Source organism: Tamandua tetradactyla, chromosome 13, assembly GCF_023851605.1.
Source record: "Tamandua tetradactyla isolate mTamTet1 chromosome 13, mTamTet1.pri, whole genome shotgun sequence".
Taxonomy (NCBI): domain Eukaryota; kingdom Metazoa; phylum Chordata; class Mammalia; order Pilosa; family Myrmecophagidae; genus Tamandua; species Tamandua tetradactyla.
Window position 1 is genome coordinate 30,587,030 of NC_135339.1, and position 19,190 is coordinate 30,606,219.

General features: G+C 36.4%; 1 protein-coding gene across 11 annotated transcripts in view; it reads left to right on the top strand.

The window, feature by feature from the left end:
• CTNNA3 (catenin alpha 3) overlaps positions 1 to 19,190 on the top strand; it is a 1,849,311-nt gene that overhangs the window by 800,031 nt on the left and 1,030,090 nt on the right. The gene's annotated exons all lie outside the window — the stretch shown is intronic.

Genomic DNA, 19,190 nt, shown 5'->3' on the forward strand with positions numbered 1-19,190 from the left:
TGTGCAAAGATCTCTTCCCCTGGATCTTTGCACAATGGTAGACTCAGGCAAGGGTGGTTCTTAAAGTTGGTCAGACTGAACTCATGGGTGGTGAGGGGGTACTCAGTTAATTGAAGCTAGGAGAATTTGGGGATGTCAGAAGTTATGGACAAGAGAGTGGGTCTGACAGTTATGATATGATACCTTTACTCAGGCCTGCTCATTTGGGCTGTAATGAAAATGTTCCTAATATATTTGCAGGAAGGAATACTTTCTGCTGCAGTTGAAATTCAGTCTTGTATTTGGGTGTAAGAAAAAAATTGCATGAGGCTTTAGCAAAAATAACTAAGAAACTGTATTTGCATTATTTTTCCTCTCTAATATTAGACAGTCTGCTTCAGTATAAGAGTAAGCTGCTTATTTTGAAACAGAATCATGGACTAAAAGAAAGAGGACATTGCTATTGAAAGGCATGAGAGCACTAGTTACTTTTTAGGTGGGTGGCAGTTTGTTTTAAACTACATTTTGCTGAATCCCTAAGAATGTCTTTCACACTTAATGATGACTCTTAAGGGTCAATCTTGATCTGTTTGCGTGGGGGAATGGGCAAACCTATAGTATGTAACTGTTAACTAGAATACAGATAAGTGTTGTCCGGCTCTGGTTGATGCATCTTGTAGTTTGATGAAACTCTATGGATATCCATCATCCAGTGTTTGCAGATGCAGCAGAGCCCTCAGAAATAGTGTTATAATACAGAAATATGTTTGTTAAAGAAAAGAAAAAGGGGGGGGGGAAGAGAGAGGAAGGAAGGAAAGAGGAAAGAAAAAGAAAGAAGGAAACAAAGAAAATAGAAAGATAGTTGCTATGTGCAACTCAACATTAGTATGAACTAATGAATCAAATAACCAATCAAATTCTCTCCTTTAATAAAGTCCAATTATTTTTTAAAGACAACCACTTTTGCCTCAGGATTTAAAATGTGATGGACTGAAGAAGTAAAGCTTTTCCTTATTTCTATCCCATGAAAGGGAGTCCTTGTATTTTTTTAATATATCCCAAAACATTACCATTTCAAAATTTAATCAATATAAAAATATTAATGGGGTTTATTCCATTCCTTTTTTCAAACTGTCTTCAAAATCCAGTGTATAGTTTATACTGATAGCACATCTCAATTCTCACTAGTCATATTTCTAATGCTCACTGCCACATGTGGCCAGTGGTGACAAGATTAGGCATTGCAAATTTAGAGAGCATCAGGGCATTGACAGGAAAAATTTTGGGCCATAAACATTATTTAAAAACGATAACTATATATATGTATATATGTGTGTGGATAATGTTTGTATGCATGTGTGTGTATATGCATATATTCAAAAATATCCTCAAAGGCCAAGTTACTCAACATGTAGAGAAATAATTATCGCTTATTGCTCTCTTTGGCCATTTACCCAGTGACACTATGGGCAGTAATATGTGAAGGAAGCAAAAAATGAAAATCTACAAATTATTTTCTGGCATATTTCAACTAATCAGATTGACCTAAAGGGATCTTTTCTTATTTTTTTCTGGGTGCAGTTTAGCTGACTATCCACCCGCCCCTTTTTTTGCAATTATATTGAGATATATTTATTCACATATGATATAATCATCCAAAGTATACAACTAGTGGTTCAAAATATCATCATATAGTTGTGCATTCATCACCGCAATCAATTTTAGAACATTTCATTACTCCAAAAAAATAAAAACAAAAGTAAAAATGAACACCTGAAACATACCATACCCCTTGTCTCCCCTATTATTTACTTTTTGTCTTTATTTTCTTGTTCATCTGCCCATACCCTGGATAAAGGGAGTGTCAGTCATAAGGTTTTCACAGTCACACGTTCACACATAAAAGCCATATAATTATACAGTCATCATCAAGAATCAAGACTACTGGATTACATTTCAACATTTTCAGGTATTTCCTTCTAGTTATTCTAATACACTAGAAACTACAAAGGAATATCTATAAAATGCATAAGAATTACCTCCAGAATGAGCTTTCAACTCTATTTGAAATCTCTTAACCATTAAAACTTTATTCTGTTTAATTTCTTTCCTCTCTTTTGGTCAAGAAGGCTTTCTCAATCCCACCATGCTAGGGTCAGGCTCACCCCTGGGAGTCATGTCCCACATTGCCAGGGAAATTTACACCCCTGGGAGTTATATCTTATGTAGGAGTGGGTTAGTAGTGAGTTTCTCTGTAGAGTTCGCTGAGAGAGAGAGAGGCCATATCTAAGCAACAAAAGAGGTTCTTTGGGGTGACATTTGGCATAATTATAAGTAGACTTAGCTTCTCCTTTTCAGGAATATGTTTCATAAGGGAAAGCCCCAAGATCCAGGGCTTGGCTTATGAATTTGGCAGTCCCTGATGTTTGTGAAAATATCAGGACTTCCCTAGGTGGAAACTTTATTATTTCCACATTTTTCCCCAGACCCTTTAGGTGACTTTGCAAATTCTTTTTTAGATTTTCTGCCCAAATTACTCTGGGATGTTTTGGGGTATTATATTAACCTTTTCAAAAGAATAAGATTTAATTCCCTATTTAAGGTGCCATGTAATTATGTTGTTTGAAGAAACTGAGCATACAGGTTAAATTAGATGGTGTGCTACAGAAAATATAAATTTTGCACCAAATAAACTAGAGGTTCTGTATTTAATTCCATTTCTTCACACTGGCCAAGGAAAATGTCTATCTCAGGATATGGCCTGGCATAATTACTATGGAATGGAACAGCTAATGGTGATAAAAGCTAGAATTAAGGAAATTGTGGTCCAGGTATGGAAAGGGGTGAACTGCTAGGAAGATGCCCAGTCTTTCTAGGATTCTAGGTACTGACAACTTGTGCTGGTTTAAGTTGTTGATTAGCTCAAGGGTTATGGCTATAGAAAAGTTAATTGAATGGTACTGAGAGTAGGATTAAACATGTCGAGAATCCATGATGAGGAACAGAACTCTACAGTTATTGGAGTAAGCAATGTAGTAGAGTGAGGCAGTCCCTTGCTTCTCAGGGTCTCAAACACAGAGTTCAATAGAAGGATTCTGGTACCAGGAATGTGAATAAGATAGAGACTGGGTTTGGGAAAAGGGTGGGTTTGGGAAAAGGGCAGAGTCCCTAATGATGACAATGCAAAACTAAACAACCTTAGTATTGATTTGATGCTGAATTACAGTTCACCAAACTAAAGCTTCTTCATTTGGTCCTTCCTGAGGTCATAAAATGATTTGTCATAATGAAGAGCAGCAGTAGCGAGCTGATAGTGGAAGCCAAGAATGGCAGCCATAGGGAAATAAAGGAAAACTGTTCCAGAAAATTCTCTAAAACTCAAATCTCTCTTTTTCCTCGTTTTTCTCCCTCACCTCCAAGCCTACTTTTCCCTCATTTTCTCCTTCTCTTCTCTCCAGTCCTACTTTTTAACCCATTTCTGTCTTCCTTTCTCTTCTTTGGCTCATGTCAAAAGGATTTAGAGTTTATGAGAATATGGGTGCAATAAAGAAAATAAAAATGAATGACCTTTCTTTTTGTTTTTAACCTTTTGGAAGCCCTGACATAGACATTTCTGTAAATTTAAAGGATGTGTTATAGTTGACTGGGTGGAGAAAGTCTTATGATCTGGTTTGTAACACAGATTGGATTATCAGTACCTGCTGTGATCAGTTCATTTTCTTAAGGACATTCAAGCTTTCTGCTCTTTATAGCATTAGCTGCAATGCCAGAGGTGAGGTACATCACAAAGAATCCCCTCAAATTATCTTCTTTTCCCTCCTTCCATTACCCTTTATTCAGTGGGAATTTGTCTTGTTTTCCTTCTTCCTTGTGGTTTTAAAATTTGTACTGAATGCACATGAGGGCTAAAATGCAACCTTTTCTTGGTGTAGAGACTTGCCAGCTGGTAGTTTTATTATAAGAAGAGTTACCTGGGGAGCTGATTTACTGGGAAGAACAATATCAGTATATCCTGTTATCTTCCCAATGTTTCCCTAACACAACCGTTAGAACACAGTATACTGACTTCAGAGGAAGCTTAAGTCCAGAACCTGGACATTCTCTAACTGAAAGCCTGAAGAAGGAAGGATTGAAGAACTCAATCCCAAACATCTGTCTTTCTTTGTGGTACAGTTGCTTATTAAGAAATAAATCACATTTTTGCCTTAAAGTAACTAAGTAAAGGGATGTTACATATAGTTTTTAGCCTCACGTTAAAGCAGTCCACGTTAATACTATCATGTTCATCTGACTTGTCTTATTGAACTGTGTTAAATAGCAAAATATCCTTAAATATCCTGCTAAATGTTTGAATATCACATGCCCAAAGATGACTCTTTCTGAATCCATACCTATTATAGAAACAGAAGCTTTGCCGTAAAAATTTTGACTTTCTTGCCTTTTATATGCACATATATAGGGATGTCTTTTGATCCTCTGTGATATAATTAGTTAGTAACAACTGGACAGTGAGAAAATTACTTGACTCTGTATGATGTATTATTACTTTAGGTACTCAGGTGCTCTTTAATATGTTATATGGAATACTATCAAACTCTGTAGTAATTGGGAAAATGAATTTACCCTTAAACTAGTGTTCCTTCCTTTCCTCTGAAAAAGAGTTATTGATATAGTTGATGATCCTCCTAAATGAAGGTCCTGCTTCTGAACCCCTGCTCTGTCACCTTTGAGCTCATGATCTTAAGAAAATGTTTCAACTTTTCTTAGTCTTCTGTCCTCATATGTAAATTTAGGAATAATTATTTCTTTCTCACAGCACAATGAATCAATAGTGTAGAAGCAATAGTGACTAACCAATAACTCATTCTTTTGTTTAAGTCATTAGTTCTCAAACAAGGCCATATCTTGGAATCCCAAAGAGAGGTTAAAATATACTGATACCTGTATGTCCTGATCTTTAAACTTATTACAAAGCCACAATTATAAAAAAAAATATGGTACTGATACAAGGACAGACATACACAGTGGAATACAGTTGAGAGCACAGATATCAATCCTCACAATTTATGGCCATCTGATTTTGACAAGGGTGTTAAGACCATTCAATTGGGAAAGAACAGTCTCTTTAATACATATGCTGGGTAAACTAGATCTCTATTTGCACAATAAGAGGAGGACCCCTACCTCACACCATATACAAAATGAACTCAAATGGATCAAAGACCTAAATATAAGAGCTTAAGCTATCAACCCCCTAGAAAAAAAACATAGGGAAGCATCTTTAGGACCTCGTGCTAGGCAGTGGTTTCTTAGACTACACCCATAGTACAGCAGTGAGAGAAAAACAAAATTGATAAATGTGACCTCCTCAAAATTACAAACTTTTACACCTCAAAGGACTTTATCATGAAAGTAAAACAATGACCTAAACAATGGTGGAAAATATTTGAAAACCACATATTCAATGAAGGTTTAATAACCCGAATATATAAATAAATACTTCAACTTAACAACAAAAAGACAGCTTGATTAAAAAATGGACAAAATACTTGAGTATACATCTCATCGAAGAAGATATACAAATGACCAGAAGGCACATGAGAAGATGCTCAGCATCATGAACCATCAGGAAATTGCAAATCAAAACTACAATGGGATACCATTTTATACTTATTACAATGGCTAAAATGGCAGCTGTTTAAAAAAAAATGACAAATTTTGGAGAGGATTAAATATATGATATTTAATCATATATTTGAATATGATTAAAAGGGGAAATGTTAGATTGTATGTATAATAACAGATTTTTTTTTTAATCCTGGAACTACCCTACACAAACAGGGAACCCTAAGTTAAACCGTGGACTTTAATTACTGGAAAAATTATAAAAATGTGCTATCATCAGTTATAACAAATGTTCCACACCAATGCAAGGTGTTGGTGGTGGGATGGTGTATCGTATTCCTGTGTTTTATGTATGATTGTTTTGTGAACCCACAGATTCTTTAATAAAGAAAAAAACTGATGTCTAGGTCCAACCCGGAGATTCTGATTTAATTGATGTGGGAGCTGGGTGCTATGGTAGCATTAGGAGTGGGAATTAAAAGCTCCCCAGGTGTTTCTCATATATTCAGAACCATTGTTTATATTGATAATTTTCTCTCACAAAAATCATGAAACCAATTAGACCAAAGTTAAAATAATCTAAAAACATGTATTTAAATCTTATCTTTACATGCATTTGTTTTTGTTTTTTCCCTTGATTAATTTTTCCTCTTGATAAATGTTTATTCATTTGAACCATTTGTTGTGTAGTTACTAATTTTATTATTCTTGGTTTACCCAATCTTCAAACTTTACATTGTTGAGAGGTCATACCTTCTATTTTTAAAGTAACAAGAAAGGAATAAGCAAGTATAAATTCATTGTATTGCTTTTAAATAGAAAATTTAGACAGAAAATTCTTTCAAGAACAGAAATGAGGCCATGTTGCTTTAGTAGAAGTATGTAGGCATCCTGCATGTCTGTAAGAACCATCGATGTACCATTGGCATATTAGATTATGTATTGGCAATGGTGCACATAACAGATGGGGCTGAGTGTAGGCAGTCAAGTGTTCTTGCTCTATCTCTGAATTGACTAATGGTTTTGACGGCATAAATTCAAGGCCAAACCAGAGGCATGCCAGTCCTTGTGCTATATTGAATATCTGCAATTAAAGCTGTGGTGCCACTCTCTTTCTGCTCTAGCTCAAAACTTAATTAATTTTGAATTAAAAGAAATTAGTTTCCAAGACCACAAGAGGTACATTTTGGGTCTGGCTAATCAGGATTAGTGTAATGAAGTCTCCACCCCTTGATTGTTCCTCACTAAAGCCCCCCTAAGAAGCTGATTTAAAATACCACACAAAGTGGCATGTTGCTGCTAAATATTTTGATATGTTTAGGGTATTTTCATATCCGTGTCTGTGCAGAGAATCAGTGGGTGTCCTTTTGGAAAATGCCAATGACCTAATGTAGCATAGAATCAGCATGGGCATTTGGCTCTCAGTTCAAAACTCTGAGAATGTCATTTGTCAGGGCTTTCAGAATTATTTAATCTAGGTCCCTGGTCTCAAATAAAGATTTTATTCCAAGATGTAGTTTACGGCTAGAAATTTTTATTCATATCGGGTTTGATTATTGTTCTCAGAATTAGACATTAGTTAAAGGTCAGCCCTGATGAGCCGAGATCATGGATTTAGTTTCTCTGTGGGTTAGTTGTCATTGCATTATCACAGATTTTTCTCTGAATTCTGGTAGGGGCCTTATAGATGTCTTCTCTTTGGCAAGAGAACTGCTGATCAGTTTCGTTACAAACCTCCTACTAGGAGAACATTTCAGAGCTCTCACCCAAAAATGGTGACAGCACATAAGACTATAAGCAGCCCAAATCTAAAGCTGTTTTTTATTTTAACATATTTCTAGGTTAAAATGAAGAGCTCTAGGCTTCTAGGAGAAGCATGTGTGTATGTGGCAGAAGTTCTCAGTAGCTCACTGGAGCCATGATGTACCTAGTGTATTAGCTAGGGTTCTCTAGAGAAACAGAATCAATAGGGAACACTTGCAAATATAAAATTTATAAAAGTGTCTCACGTGACCGCAGGAACGCAGAGTCCAAAATCCACAGGGCAGGCTGTGAAGCCGACGACTCCGATGGAGGGTCTGGATGAACTCCACAGGAGGGGCTCACCAGCGGAAGCAGGAATGGGACCTGTCTCCTCTGAGTCCTCCTTAAAAGGCTTCCCGTGATTAGATTTAGCATCACTAATTGTAGAAGACACTCCCCTTTGGCTGATTACAAATGGAATCAGCTGTGGATGCAGCTGACATGATCATGACCTAATCCTATGAAATGTCCTCATTGCAACAGACAGGCAGGCACTTGCCCAATCAGATAAACAGGTACCACAACTTGGCCAAGTTGACACATGTCCCTAACCATGACACCTAGGTTGAGTTTTTCTAAGGTGTTCATTCTGATCAGAATAATCCTGCATTCACATACAGAAACATGTGCATCATTAAAAAGATTGTTTAAAGCTATTGTGCAGTTAATAACTTGTAGACTTTGTGTGCAACACACTCTGAGATCCCTATATTGGAAGACCATTTAACTCAGATGATTTGGTTGTATGTGTCAACATATGACCTCAAGTAATGTTGGAACTGAGTATAAACTCTTTTCTATGGATTCAGTCCTCTTTGTGTCCTTTTAGTAACTCCAAGAGAAGAAACATTCATGGGTACAGGAATCAGTAATTATAATGATTGAGAAAAGCTGCCAGTTGGTCAGCCAGAATTCTGTGTAATAGTTTCTGACATGGTTGGCAAAGAGTTGTGAATTGAGTGGCAGGCTGAAACTCTTATTACTTAATTCATCACTCTCCTCAGCTGGCCCTGTGCTGATACATTTGGAAGAGTGTCTTATGACCTTCTTTTCCTCCTACTTCTTCATTCTACTATCATGTGCTCAGAAGAGGGGAAGAACTTTCCTAAAAGTAGTAAGGCATCATGAGTAGTAAGTTCAGAGCTTTCAATTTAGCCTCTTAGGAAAACTGCTCTTATAGAGTACTGCTATGGCTGTTAATAAAAATAATTCTATTTTAAAAATCAATGGCATAGTATAACATTATATTAAAAAAGAATCTAACAAAATAGCAATAGTAAAAAAATTGTTACTGCTTCCATCATACAGTAGGTATTCTTTAAATGTAATGTATTATTGCTATCATTTTTTTTTTAGGTTTGTTTCCAAGTGCAGGATCCTTAAAGTCCCTGAGAACATCTATCAATTCTGACACAGTTGTCTTTGTATTTGAAAAATAGTTTGGCTATCTGAGTAACAAAACTTGGATCATTAATAGTTTGACATATACAAGTCTAATTTTTGCTTATGCAAAATCAGTTGTCTAAGTGGTTCTCCAGGAAACTTCCTTCAAGCAGTGACTCAGGGATACACTCTGCTACCATCTTGTGGCTCTGTCACTTCAACATATGGCTTCTAGGTCCCAATGTTGGGGAAAAGAGAAAGCCCTTCTAGAGTTCATACTTGCTGTTCTAGTTTGCTAGCTGCTGGAATGCCATATATGAGGAATGTAATGGCTTTTTAAAAGGGGAATTTAATAAGTTGCTAGTTTACAGTTTTAAACTGAGAAAATGTCCCAATTAAAACAAGTCTATAGAAATGTCCAATCTAAGGCATCCAGGGAAAGATACTTTGATTTAAGAAGGCTGATGAAGTTCAGGGTTTCTCTCTCAAGTGGAAAGGCATATGGTGAACATGGTCAGGGTTTCTTTCTTGGCTGGAAGTGCACATGACCAACACAGCATCATCTGCTTTCTTCCTCTCCAGCTCCTCAGGAGGCATTATTCTTCTTCATTTCCCGAAGTCACTGACTGGTGGACTCTCTGTTTCGTGGTTCTGCAGTGTTCTCTGTTGTGGCTTTCTCGTGGCTCTGTCATTCTTCTCTGCTCTTTGAATCTCCCACTTTCTCTAAAATGTTTCCTTTTTTGTAGGATTCCAGTAAACTAATCAAGACCTACCTGGAACAGGTAGAGACACACCTCCACCTAATCCAGTTTAACAACCACTCTTGACTGAGTCACATCTCCAGGGAGATAATCTAATTAAAGTTTCAAACATACAGTACTGAATAGGGATTAGAAGAAATGGCTGCCTTTACAAAATGAGGTTAGAATTAAAACATGGCTTTTCTAGGGTCTATACATCCTTTCAAATTGGCACACTTGCTTTTCTGCTTACAGTTTATAGCCCAGAACTGATTGGGAAGTGTGGACACAGAAAGCAACAAATGAAAGAAAACCTACACACCCAGAGCATTAGTACTTCCATACTCTTTGCATCATTTCCTTACCCTGGTATTAGATTGATTGCTGTTGTCTCCAAACTGGTCTTCCTGGCTTTGTTTCCAGCATCTACAATGTATTCTAAATACTGCTGCCAGGGTAATCTTCTTAATTATTGTTTATCATATCAGTTCTTTGCTCTAACATCTTCAACACTCCTTTGCCCACACATTAATTATAAATACAGTCTAAATTCTTCAGTTTGTGTTATGTAAAACTTTATAGTTTGGTTCAAATTGAATTCTCAGCTCTAACCTTACCCATGGTCTCCTAAACATGGCTTGCCAAGGTCTACCCCTGCATTGCTTTCACTCTTCCATCTATTTAACCCTCTTTCCTTACCTCTTTTCTATCCTTGAAGTGTTTAGAGTCCAGGAATTACTCTCTCTCTCTGCTGTACTTCCATTCATTTTTTAAAAAATTATATCACTCAGTTTTCTGGTATCATAACTTACCTCTTCTTGTGTTTTTGTCTTTTACATTGTGCCATTTACAGGACATGAGTTTCATATAAATACTACTGCACATCCCAAAGATCTCAGGAAAATGCTAAATGTGGTAGTAGTGCAGGGTAAGATTTGTTGAGAAGAAAGAGTGTCTGAATGATCGACTAGGAAGCTCTTATATGCTGTACATGATCATAAGCTCTAGTCTCTTAAAGCAGGGTGTTAACATTGTGATGAGATTAAACTCTTATTTTTAATACATTGATAGTGGGAGGTCTGTGGTTTAGGAGTCTTAAGATGAATAGTGTGATTCCTGATGATAATATCTTTGCTTAGTTTTATATAAACAAGGATTAATAATTTCTTCATTAATGTTCTAGGAAAGTTCATGGTTCATGGTGGCAAATGTTTGGTACTGTATTTTGCTTTAATTAAATGCATAAATATTATTATTAGGAAGTGGCTACACAGCTAAAAATACAAAGCTTTGGAGCCAGATTGACGTGGGTTCAAATTCTAGAACCAGAAACTTGTGGCTGTGTATCTTTACGTGCTAAGCTTCTCTGAACCAATATCTGTAAAATGATTATCATCAATAACAGAAAGACAACCACCCAACTTTAAAAAAAATTGGAAAAAGAGCTTAGGCATTTTTCCAAAGAAGATATACAAATGGCCAATGAGTACATGAAGAGATGCTTATTAATCATTGGGGAAATGCAAATCAAAACCACAATGAAATATCACTTCACACCCACAAGGATGACTGTTATTAAAAAAAAAAAAACCTACAGAAAATAATAAGTGTTGGAAAGAATGTTGAGAAATTGAAACCCTCTTGCACTGATGGTGGGAATATAAAATGGTGTGGTCATTGTGGAAAGCAGTATGGCAGTTCCTCAAAGAGTTAAATATAAAATTACCGTAAGATCCAACAATTCCACTTCTAGGTCTATAACCAAGGAAGCTGGAAACAGGGACTCAAATAGTTACTTGTATACCAGTGTTCATAGCAACATTATTCACAATAGCCAAAATGGGGAGTCAACTCAAATGTCCATTAGTAGGTGAGTGTATAAACAAAATGTGGTCCATAGACATAATGGAATTTTATTTGGCTGTAAGAAGGGTTGAATTGAAAGACATGCCGCAAAATGGAAGAACCTTGAAATTATTATGCTGATTGAAATGGGCAAGGCACATAAGGACAAATACCCTATAATTCCACTTATGAATTATCTAAGAAATAGCAAATTTGTCAAGACAGAAAGATTAGAGATTACCAGAGAATGAAGAGAAGGGAAGGGAGTGTTGTTATTTGGTGGATATGCAGTTTTGGTAAATTTCAGAAATTTTTAAATAAAATTAAGAAAAATAGTTATTTCTACCATTAATACTTAGGCTATTTAAGAAAATACAGATGAAACTTATTGGAGTTTAAAAAGAGCAATATTGTTTGCCTCCTTCATCTTCCTGGAGTATCTTTGCAAATTGGAGGTGAGTAGATGAGTAGTTTCACAAAGGTGTTCTATTCAGAAGAATTTTGACAACAGGTGCCCTGCCAACTCTCACATGCTGGGGTCACTGCATAAATAAGAAAGAGCCTCTATCATTCTCTGGGTTGCTGTGAGCAGGTGGCTCCAAGGCTGGCCTGAATTATGAGAGATTTGGTTAATTTGGGGAGGAAGCTGTCATGTGACAACTTTGACCACACTTTTCCCTAGAATCAGATAAAACAATAATTGATATTGTGAGACAGGGCAGCTCCATTTTAAACATTGAGATAAAAAGTAAGAAAAAATAAAAGGAAGACACCTTGGTTCATGCCCAATCTTGTTCTGTTTTGTGTCCTAACAGAGCAGTTAAATGAGAATTTAATTTTTGGTGAATACTGGCAGTGTGCTGGACAAAACAATGGAATTTACAAACCTTTCAAACTACTGAGAAGCTTGTGAAATTGTATGCACTGTTCTGTTTTATACCTCTTTATGAGTGTGATGCCTCATTTCAATAGTGGGGGTCAAGGCTGGTATGAGCTGAATTTGAAAATTTATGTCATTTAAAAAATTTTAACAGATTTATCTGAGTTTTTAGGGACAAATGACTTCAGCAATTATGCAGAACAAAATGTGCAGGTTAGATTTGACACCAAATTCAAAATGCATGTTCGCAGATAGGGGAAATGAAATGAAGGGACAGTGGGAGTGGGGAGTGGTGAATTAGCTATTCAAGTTCTACTTTTTCCTGATCTTTGACGACCTAGTACCTGGCAGGAACTGCTAAAGATTTTTTAAAACTATGTTTTCTTTACCCACTATATCAATCCAGGCGCTCCAGGTGAATATATTAGATTTATTTTAGAAATTGGCTCATGGGACTGTGGGGACTGACAGGTTCAAATTCTGTAGTGCAGGTTGGGAGTTGGGAACTCCAATGAAGGTTTCCATGAATTCCCCAGGAGAAACTGACTAGCTGAAATAGAGATAGAAATTCTTCTTTCTGAATGCTGAAATCATCAGTTCTGCCTTTAAGGCCTTCAACTAAGTGGATGAGACTTCTTTCATTGCTGAAGGCAATCTCCTTTGTTGATTGTAGATGTAAACAGCCATAGATGCAATCAACTGAGTAAGGATTTAAATCTATGAAGTATCCTCAAGTCAGTGCTTGCTTGACCAAACTAGGCACCATAACCTAGTCAAATTTGTACATGAACTTAGCATCACTCACACTGTTTATCTAAAACACTAGTACCATAGCAGATTTAACTATTTGGACTTTTAAACTTAAAATTTCCAAACTTAAATATTATGAATCTGTGTAGATCTAGATTATCAGTAAACTTTCTTCTCTGGGTTACTTTTAGATACAAAAAATGGAATCCATTTTCTCACTATTTTGATAGAATCTTAAATTAAGTATCTAAGGTAAGAGCTTCCTATTTTTCTAGATGAAGGTAAGCATGTAGACAATAGAATAAAGAAGGATGAATCTAAACTAAGTTCAAAGAGTCAGTTATTTAGAATAGTCACAAAGCCTGAAATAGGAAAGCAGGAGTTATTTTCTTAAGATTCCCTTATTGTTTCTGTAGGAGCAGTTAAGTGGCCTCTCAGACAAATGGTGAGCAAATCTTATCAGACTTCAATTTGCCCATTTTTCTAACTAATGGTAGCTCCAGTGTAAGACTGTTAGGTGACAATGATAAAAGGCAGGAAGCAAAGATGAAAGTAGCACTAGGGGTAGAGTGAGAGTTGGAGTTAACCTCTCTTTATCCCCTCACCCCCCCACCTCCGTTTGCTTCAAGAAAACATATTCAAGGGAAAAATACCATACTTGCTGTAGAAAAGAACACTTTTAAGAGAAGCTCCCTATCTCCTAGCTACTGTAACACCACCACATTCTGCTCTACCTATTTAGAAATTTGGGGGTTGTCATTACATTTTTAGGCTTGGTTAATTTACTGGTTAGCAGTGCCTCTCAGCACTGAAGTGATAAGGTCTAGGCAGGGTGCAAGATGAGGTCAGAGGCAGGGTAAACTGGCTAGCCAGGAAGTAGGAATCAAAGGAGGAACAGATTAGTGCTAGGTGATACAGAGACTATGTATCCCGCAGAGATCAATGGTGCCTTTTTAAATGTCTCATAATTTAGAAGCAGGTACCTAATCGAGTTCTTAAAACAACAAAAACCAACCAACAAATGAAATTGTTCCTGGGAAAGACTCAGATTTATCCTGGGAACCTAATAAGAATTTATCTTCAGAGTTCAGATGCCACAGAGCAACTGCTAGCAAGTTACCCTTTCATTGCTATCTGTTCCTGGGGACTTTTCGTCCTTCTCTCTTCCTGTTCTCCTTTGTATTCCTATTCTTCTGCTCCTTTCTCATTACTCTCTTGTCTTACATGTATTTCTTCTCATCTGATGGCAACCATGGACTTTCTTGATCTTGCTAAGGTTATATATTGTTAGGCTTATACTTAGAATTGCTCAAATATTTCTTTTTTTAATTCCAGGTGGGCTGGAGACTAATGTTTTCTAAAATTAGGCTTGCATGGGTATAAATGTTAATGGGTATAATGTTAATTAAATATAAATATATATATAAATATATATATATCCACATTATGTGCTTTATAAAGGGAATATTAATGCATTACTGAGAGAACTAGATTAAATAAGGAGTGTTGTTGTTATTATTATGCAGGCAAAGACATTTTAAAATGAAGAAGTAGTGACCCTTAGAAATACCTGAGTACATTAAGTACGTTCTTTGGTATAGGTGACTGTGAGAAAATTACTAGTTTTCCTGAAGTTTGGAAACTAAATTAAAAGCAAGGTCTTTTTCTGAATATTCTTTGTCATAATTTCATTCATTTTCTTAGAGGATTTAGGGATCCGATTAACATTTTTTTCATTTGTTTGTTTAACCTAATACATGCTGTTTTCTGCTTTACTCACTTGAGTATTATTTTCTTTTCCAATGAGTTTCAAGGTACCATACTGAGGAGAGTGTCTACTCTATGGCACCTTTCATCAGTGTTTCAACCCAGCTCTCAGAGGGCTTGGGTTGGGGCAGCCCCAAAGACCAAAGGATGTATCAGGCACAGAGTTAGACATGAACAAGAGATCTTCCACGGTGGCAGCTGGCTGTGGAAAATGAAGATTAACACACTGCATGTGTGTGTGTGTGGAGGGTGGAGGATGTGCAAGGGCTTATAAGGGTTTAGGACAAGAGTGTGAGAACAAAGTTTCAGCAGGGTCTCATGACACGGGTTGGAGGTTTGTTATCAACAGTGATCAAGGGGCAGGAATTTCGATGTCTTGTTTATGATACCATTTGTACATTCTTTCCCCTTTGAGCAGGTCTGATGACCTTTAATATCTGTCCTAGTCATGTAGGAGGCTATATGAAATGACCTGCTGTCAATGTGGAGGGGAATCCTGGGCCCTGGATCCCCACAATCAGCTATTCAGACCTTTCCCTGAAGACAGAATACTAAGGAAAATAGGAAAATGTCTATATTTCTTCTATAAGAAGGCAGATCTTTATTATATATTCTGCCTGGTAACACCACTCCATTAAGAAACTGAGGGCATGGGATCAATTTATTTTAAGTAAGTCTCAAACCTAGCTAATGTAATCTTTGGGGATTTAACACCTAGGCCTAAAGTCTTTATTAAACCTTCTTTAAACTGTGTAGTCTAGGATGCTTCCTCCAAATTTCCCTCCCTGTCTCTTCTTCAGACTTGCATTTGACAGCTCTCCCAACTGCTCACCCATGTTTGAAATTCTTTCATGTTTAATCTTTTCTTGGCATCTGCTTCTTGGAGGGACTTGAGAAGGAAGAGAGCAAATATGTGAATTGACAGTTGGAAGAGGGTGGTGAAGGTTGAGACATGACAGATGCTATTTTTTTGCCAGGGATACGGCTACAGGAAAAATTAAGAATTTTGGTTTTATCCCATTAAGAATTTACATCTGCCTAGCTCATTGGGAATGACAAGAGGGAACAGTATGGGGAAAGGAAGATCGGTAGCAAAGCCTATATGTTACGGAATGGATGTATAAGGGAACATGGGCGTGGGTGGGACTGGATTAAAAAAAAAAGAAAAACAAAGTCTCACATTGTCCAAACTTGAGAGATAATATAGAGTAGTTCAAAAGCACAAAATGAATAACTAAATCTTCCCCAAGTAATCAAAGAACCATGAAAGATTAAGATGGTGTCTAGTTCTCCAGTAAGATAGGTATTTTAAAGTATATTATGGAAGGTTTTTATTTAATAACAACATTTTCATTGTGCTGCAAAACTAATTTGGCTGGTAGTGTTTCAATGGGGAGTACAATGTTGGAATTTGTACCTTATTCAGTGTGCAGTTATGTGCAAAATTTATTGATCTTAATTTTTTTTTGTCTAGTGAAGATACTCTGCCAGTAGTGAGTTGAAATGTATTATATAAAATTATGTGATTGTCATATAGTCAAAGAAAATTAATGATCCTAAACTCTCTAGCACTTGTAATTATTTCACAGTCTTTGATACATACCAGTTATGGATGAGTTCTCCTTTCTGACACACATCATTCTGTAGTTAGTCCATAACTGATTCTGAAATATTGTATCACTTCAGTGGTAAGCTATGTGTTTAATTTTTTTTTAATCTTTTTTATTTTTTATTTTTTTTTGCATTTAATTTTGTAGGTAATTTTACCTCATAATTTTGATGTCAATATTTTGCCCATTTATTTTTTAGTTTACTGATATTGCTTAATTTATAAGAAAATTATTTATTAGAGTAATTTCTTATTGTGTATTTTGCATTCATGGATAACAAAATTCCAAATTGAATTGAATACCATGTCTACTAATATTAAAAATCAAGATTTATAATGGAAAAGATAGTAATAAAAGAAAGTTGGAATTCTTTTTTCCTGGCTTGCAGGATTTTGATGCCTTGTGCTTAATAAAATCTACTTCAGCTTATCCATATTCTACTCAGTGGTTGAGAAAACGTCATTGTCTTATTTATGTGGACTACACATACCATTAATTTCTTAGAGAAACACTTTACCCCAAATTTTTCAGAGTATTTCTCTTTTTTAATTTTTAATATACATTTTTGTTGAGATATCTTCAAACACATACAGCCATACATAACTTTATCAAACACATACAAGCATACATACTTGTGTGTTCACCACAATGATCATTTTTAGAACATTTGCATTGCTCAAGAAAAAGAAATACAAAGAAAAAACAAAAAACTCATACATCCCATATGGCTTATCCTACCCTCTCATTGACCACTACTATTTCAGTCTACCCATTTTTCCCCTTTACCCTCCCTATTATATATATTAATTTTTTTACTCATCTGTCCATACCCTGAATAAAAGGAGCATCAGGCACAAGGTTTTCACAATTACACTATCACATTGTAAAAGCTATGTAGTTATACAATCATCTTCAAGAATCAAGGCTACTGGAACACAGTTAAACAGTTTTAGGGTTATCTATAGGATGACCTCCAGGATAACCTCTTGACTCTGAAATCTCTCAGTCACTGAAACTTTATTTAGTCTCATTTTTCTGCTTACCCTTTTGGTCAAGAAGGTCTTCTCAATCCCATGTTGCCAGGTCCCAGATGACCCCAGGAGTCCTGCCTCCTCTTGCCAGGGAGATTTACACCCCTGGGAGTCATGTCCCATGTAGTGTGGAGGGCAGAGAGTTCACCTGCCAAGTTGGCTTAGGGAGAGAGGCCACATCTGAGCAACAAAAGAGGTTCAGGCAGTGGTGACTTTCAGCCATAATTATAAGTAGGCTTAGCTTCTTTGCAGGAGTAAGTTTAATAGGTGCGAACCCCATATCAAAGACTCAGCCTATTGAATTGATTTTCCCCACTGCTTGCAAGAATATCAGGAATTCCGTGGATGGAAAAGTTGAATATTTCCTCCTTTCTTCCCAGACCCCCAAGGGGCTTTGCAAATACTTTTTAATTCTTTGCCCAAATTACTGTGGGATATTTCACAGCATCACACTAACCTGTAGAAACCAACAAGATCTCAGGCTCTATTCAAGATTCTGTGTAATATTGGTGTTCAAATAAACTGATCAAACAAGTTAAATTAGATAATGCACTACCTAAAATATAAATTTTGCACCAAATAAACATCTCTCCCTTTGGTCTCACACAGAAGTTGAAGTTTTAAAATATGGACCTATCACTCTTTACCCTGTATTCTGATTTACCTTAGTCCCATCCAGATCAGCTTCATTCATATCTTTAATCAAAGTATGATCACTTTTTCAACTTTTTTTAACAGTTGCTGTATGGGGTAATTATGCTTTCATAGCTTCAGTGCGTTAGCTCATAGTCTCCGGTGATACATAAATACCCAAAGTTTCAGGGAATGACCAGGTTATACACAAATAGCTCAGTATCTCACTGTTTAGAAATAGCTGTTACATCTCCTGAGTATATGTGATTGCTGTAAGAGCTTACAGTCTAGGACCTTATACAATTAGGCCCTAACCTCATAACGCCTGCTCTCAACTTCAATTCTTTGGTTTTGTATATTATTAGTTAGTCCATATGAGTGAAGTATAATATTTGTCTTTTTGTTTCTGAAATTTCATTCAACATACAGTCTTTTAGGTTCATTCACCTAGTTGCATGACTCATAACTTCATTCCTTTTTACAGTCATTCAGTAGTCCATTGAATATATGCACCACAGTTTCCCCTTCCATTCCTTAGTTGTTATGCGCTTAGGCCACCTCCATGCATTGTTGATTATGAACACTGCCGCCATAAGCACCAATGTGCAAATGTTCATGTGTGTCCCCACACTCAGTTCCTCCAATAGTATATTGAACAATGGGGCTGTAGGATCATATGACAACCCTACCCCTAGCCTCCTCTGGAACCACCACACTGCCCTCCAAGGGGCTGAACCTCTCAGTTTCCCTACTGACAGTGAATAGGGAACATTTACACTCATTCTCCACATTCTCTCTAGCACTTGTTTCTCTCTGTTCATATTTAAACACATTTGTTTGCAAATCATACAATCCAACCTAATTAAATAAATGTCTTCACCACCATAATCTATATGAAGACATTTCTTTTTCTTCCACAAGGAATCCATACCCCTTCCTCATACCCCCCACTTGTTGACATTTAGTTTTGGCGGAATGAATCTGTTACATTCAGTGCAAGCATATTACAATTTTACAATAGGATCTAGCTTGCATTGATTGTACCTTTTCTTGCATACCATACCATTTTCAAAACCTTGCAATATTGACATTCATTTGTTCTCCCTCTTGCAGAAATATTTTTGTATTTGTACTTTTAATCATA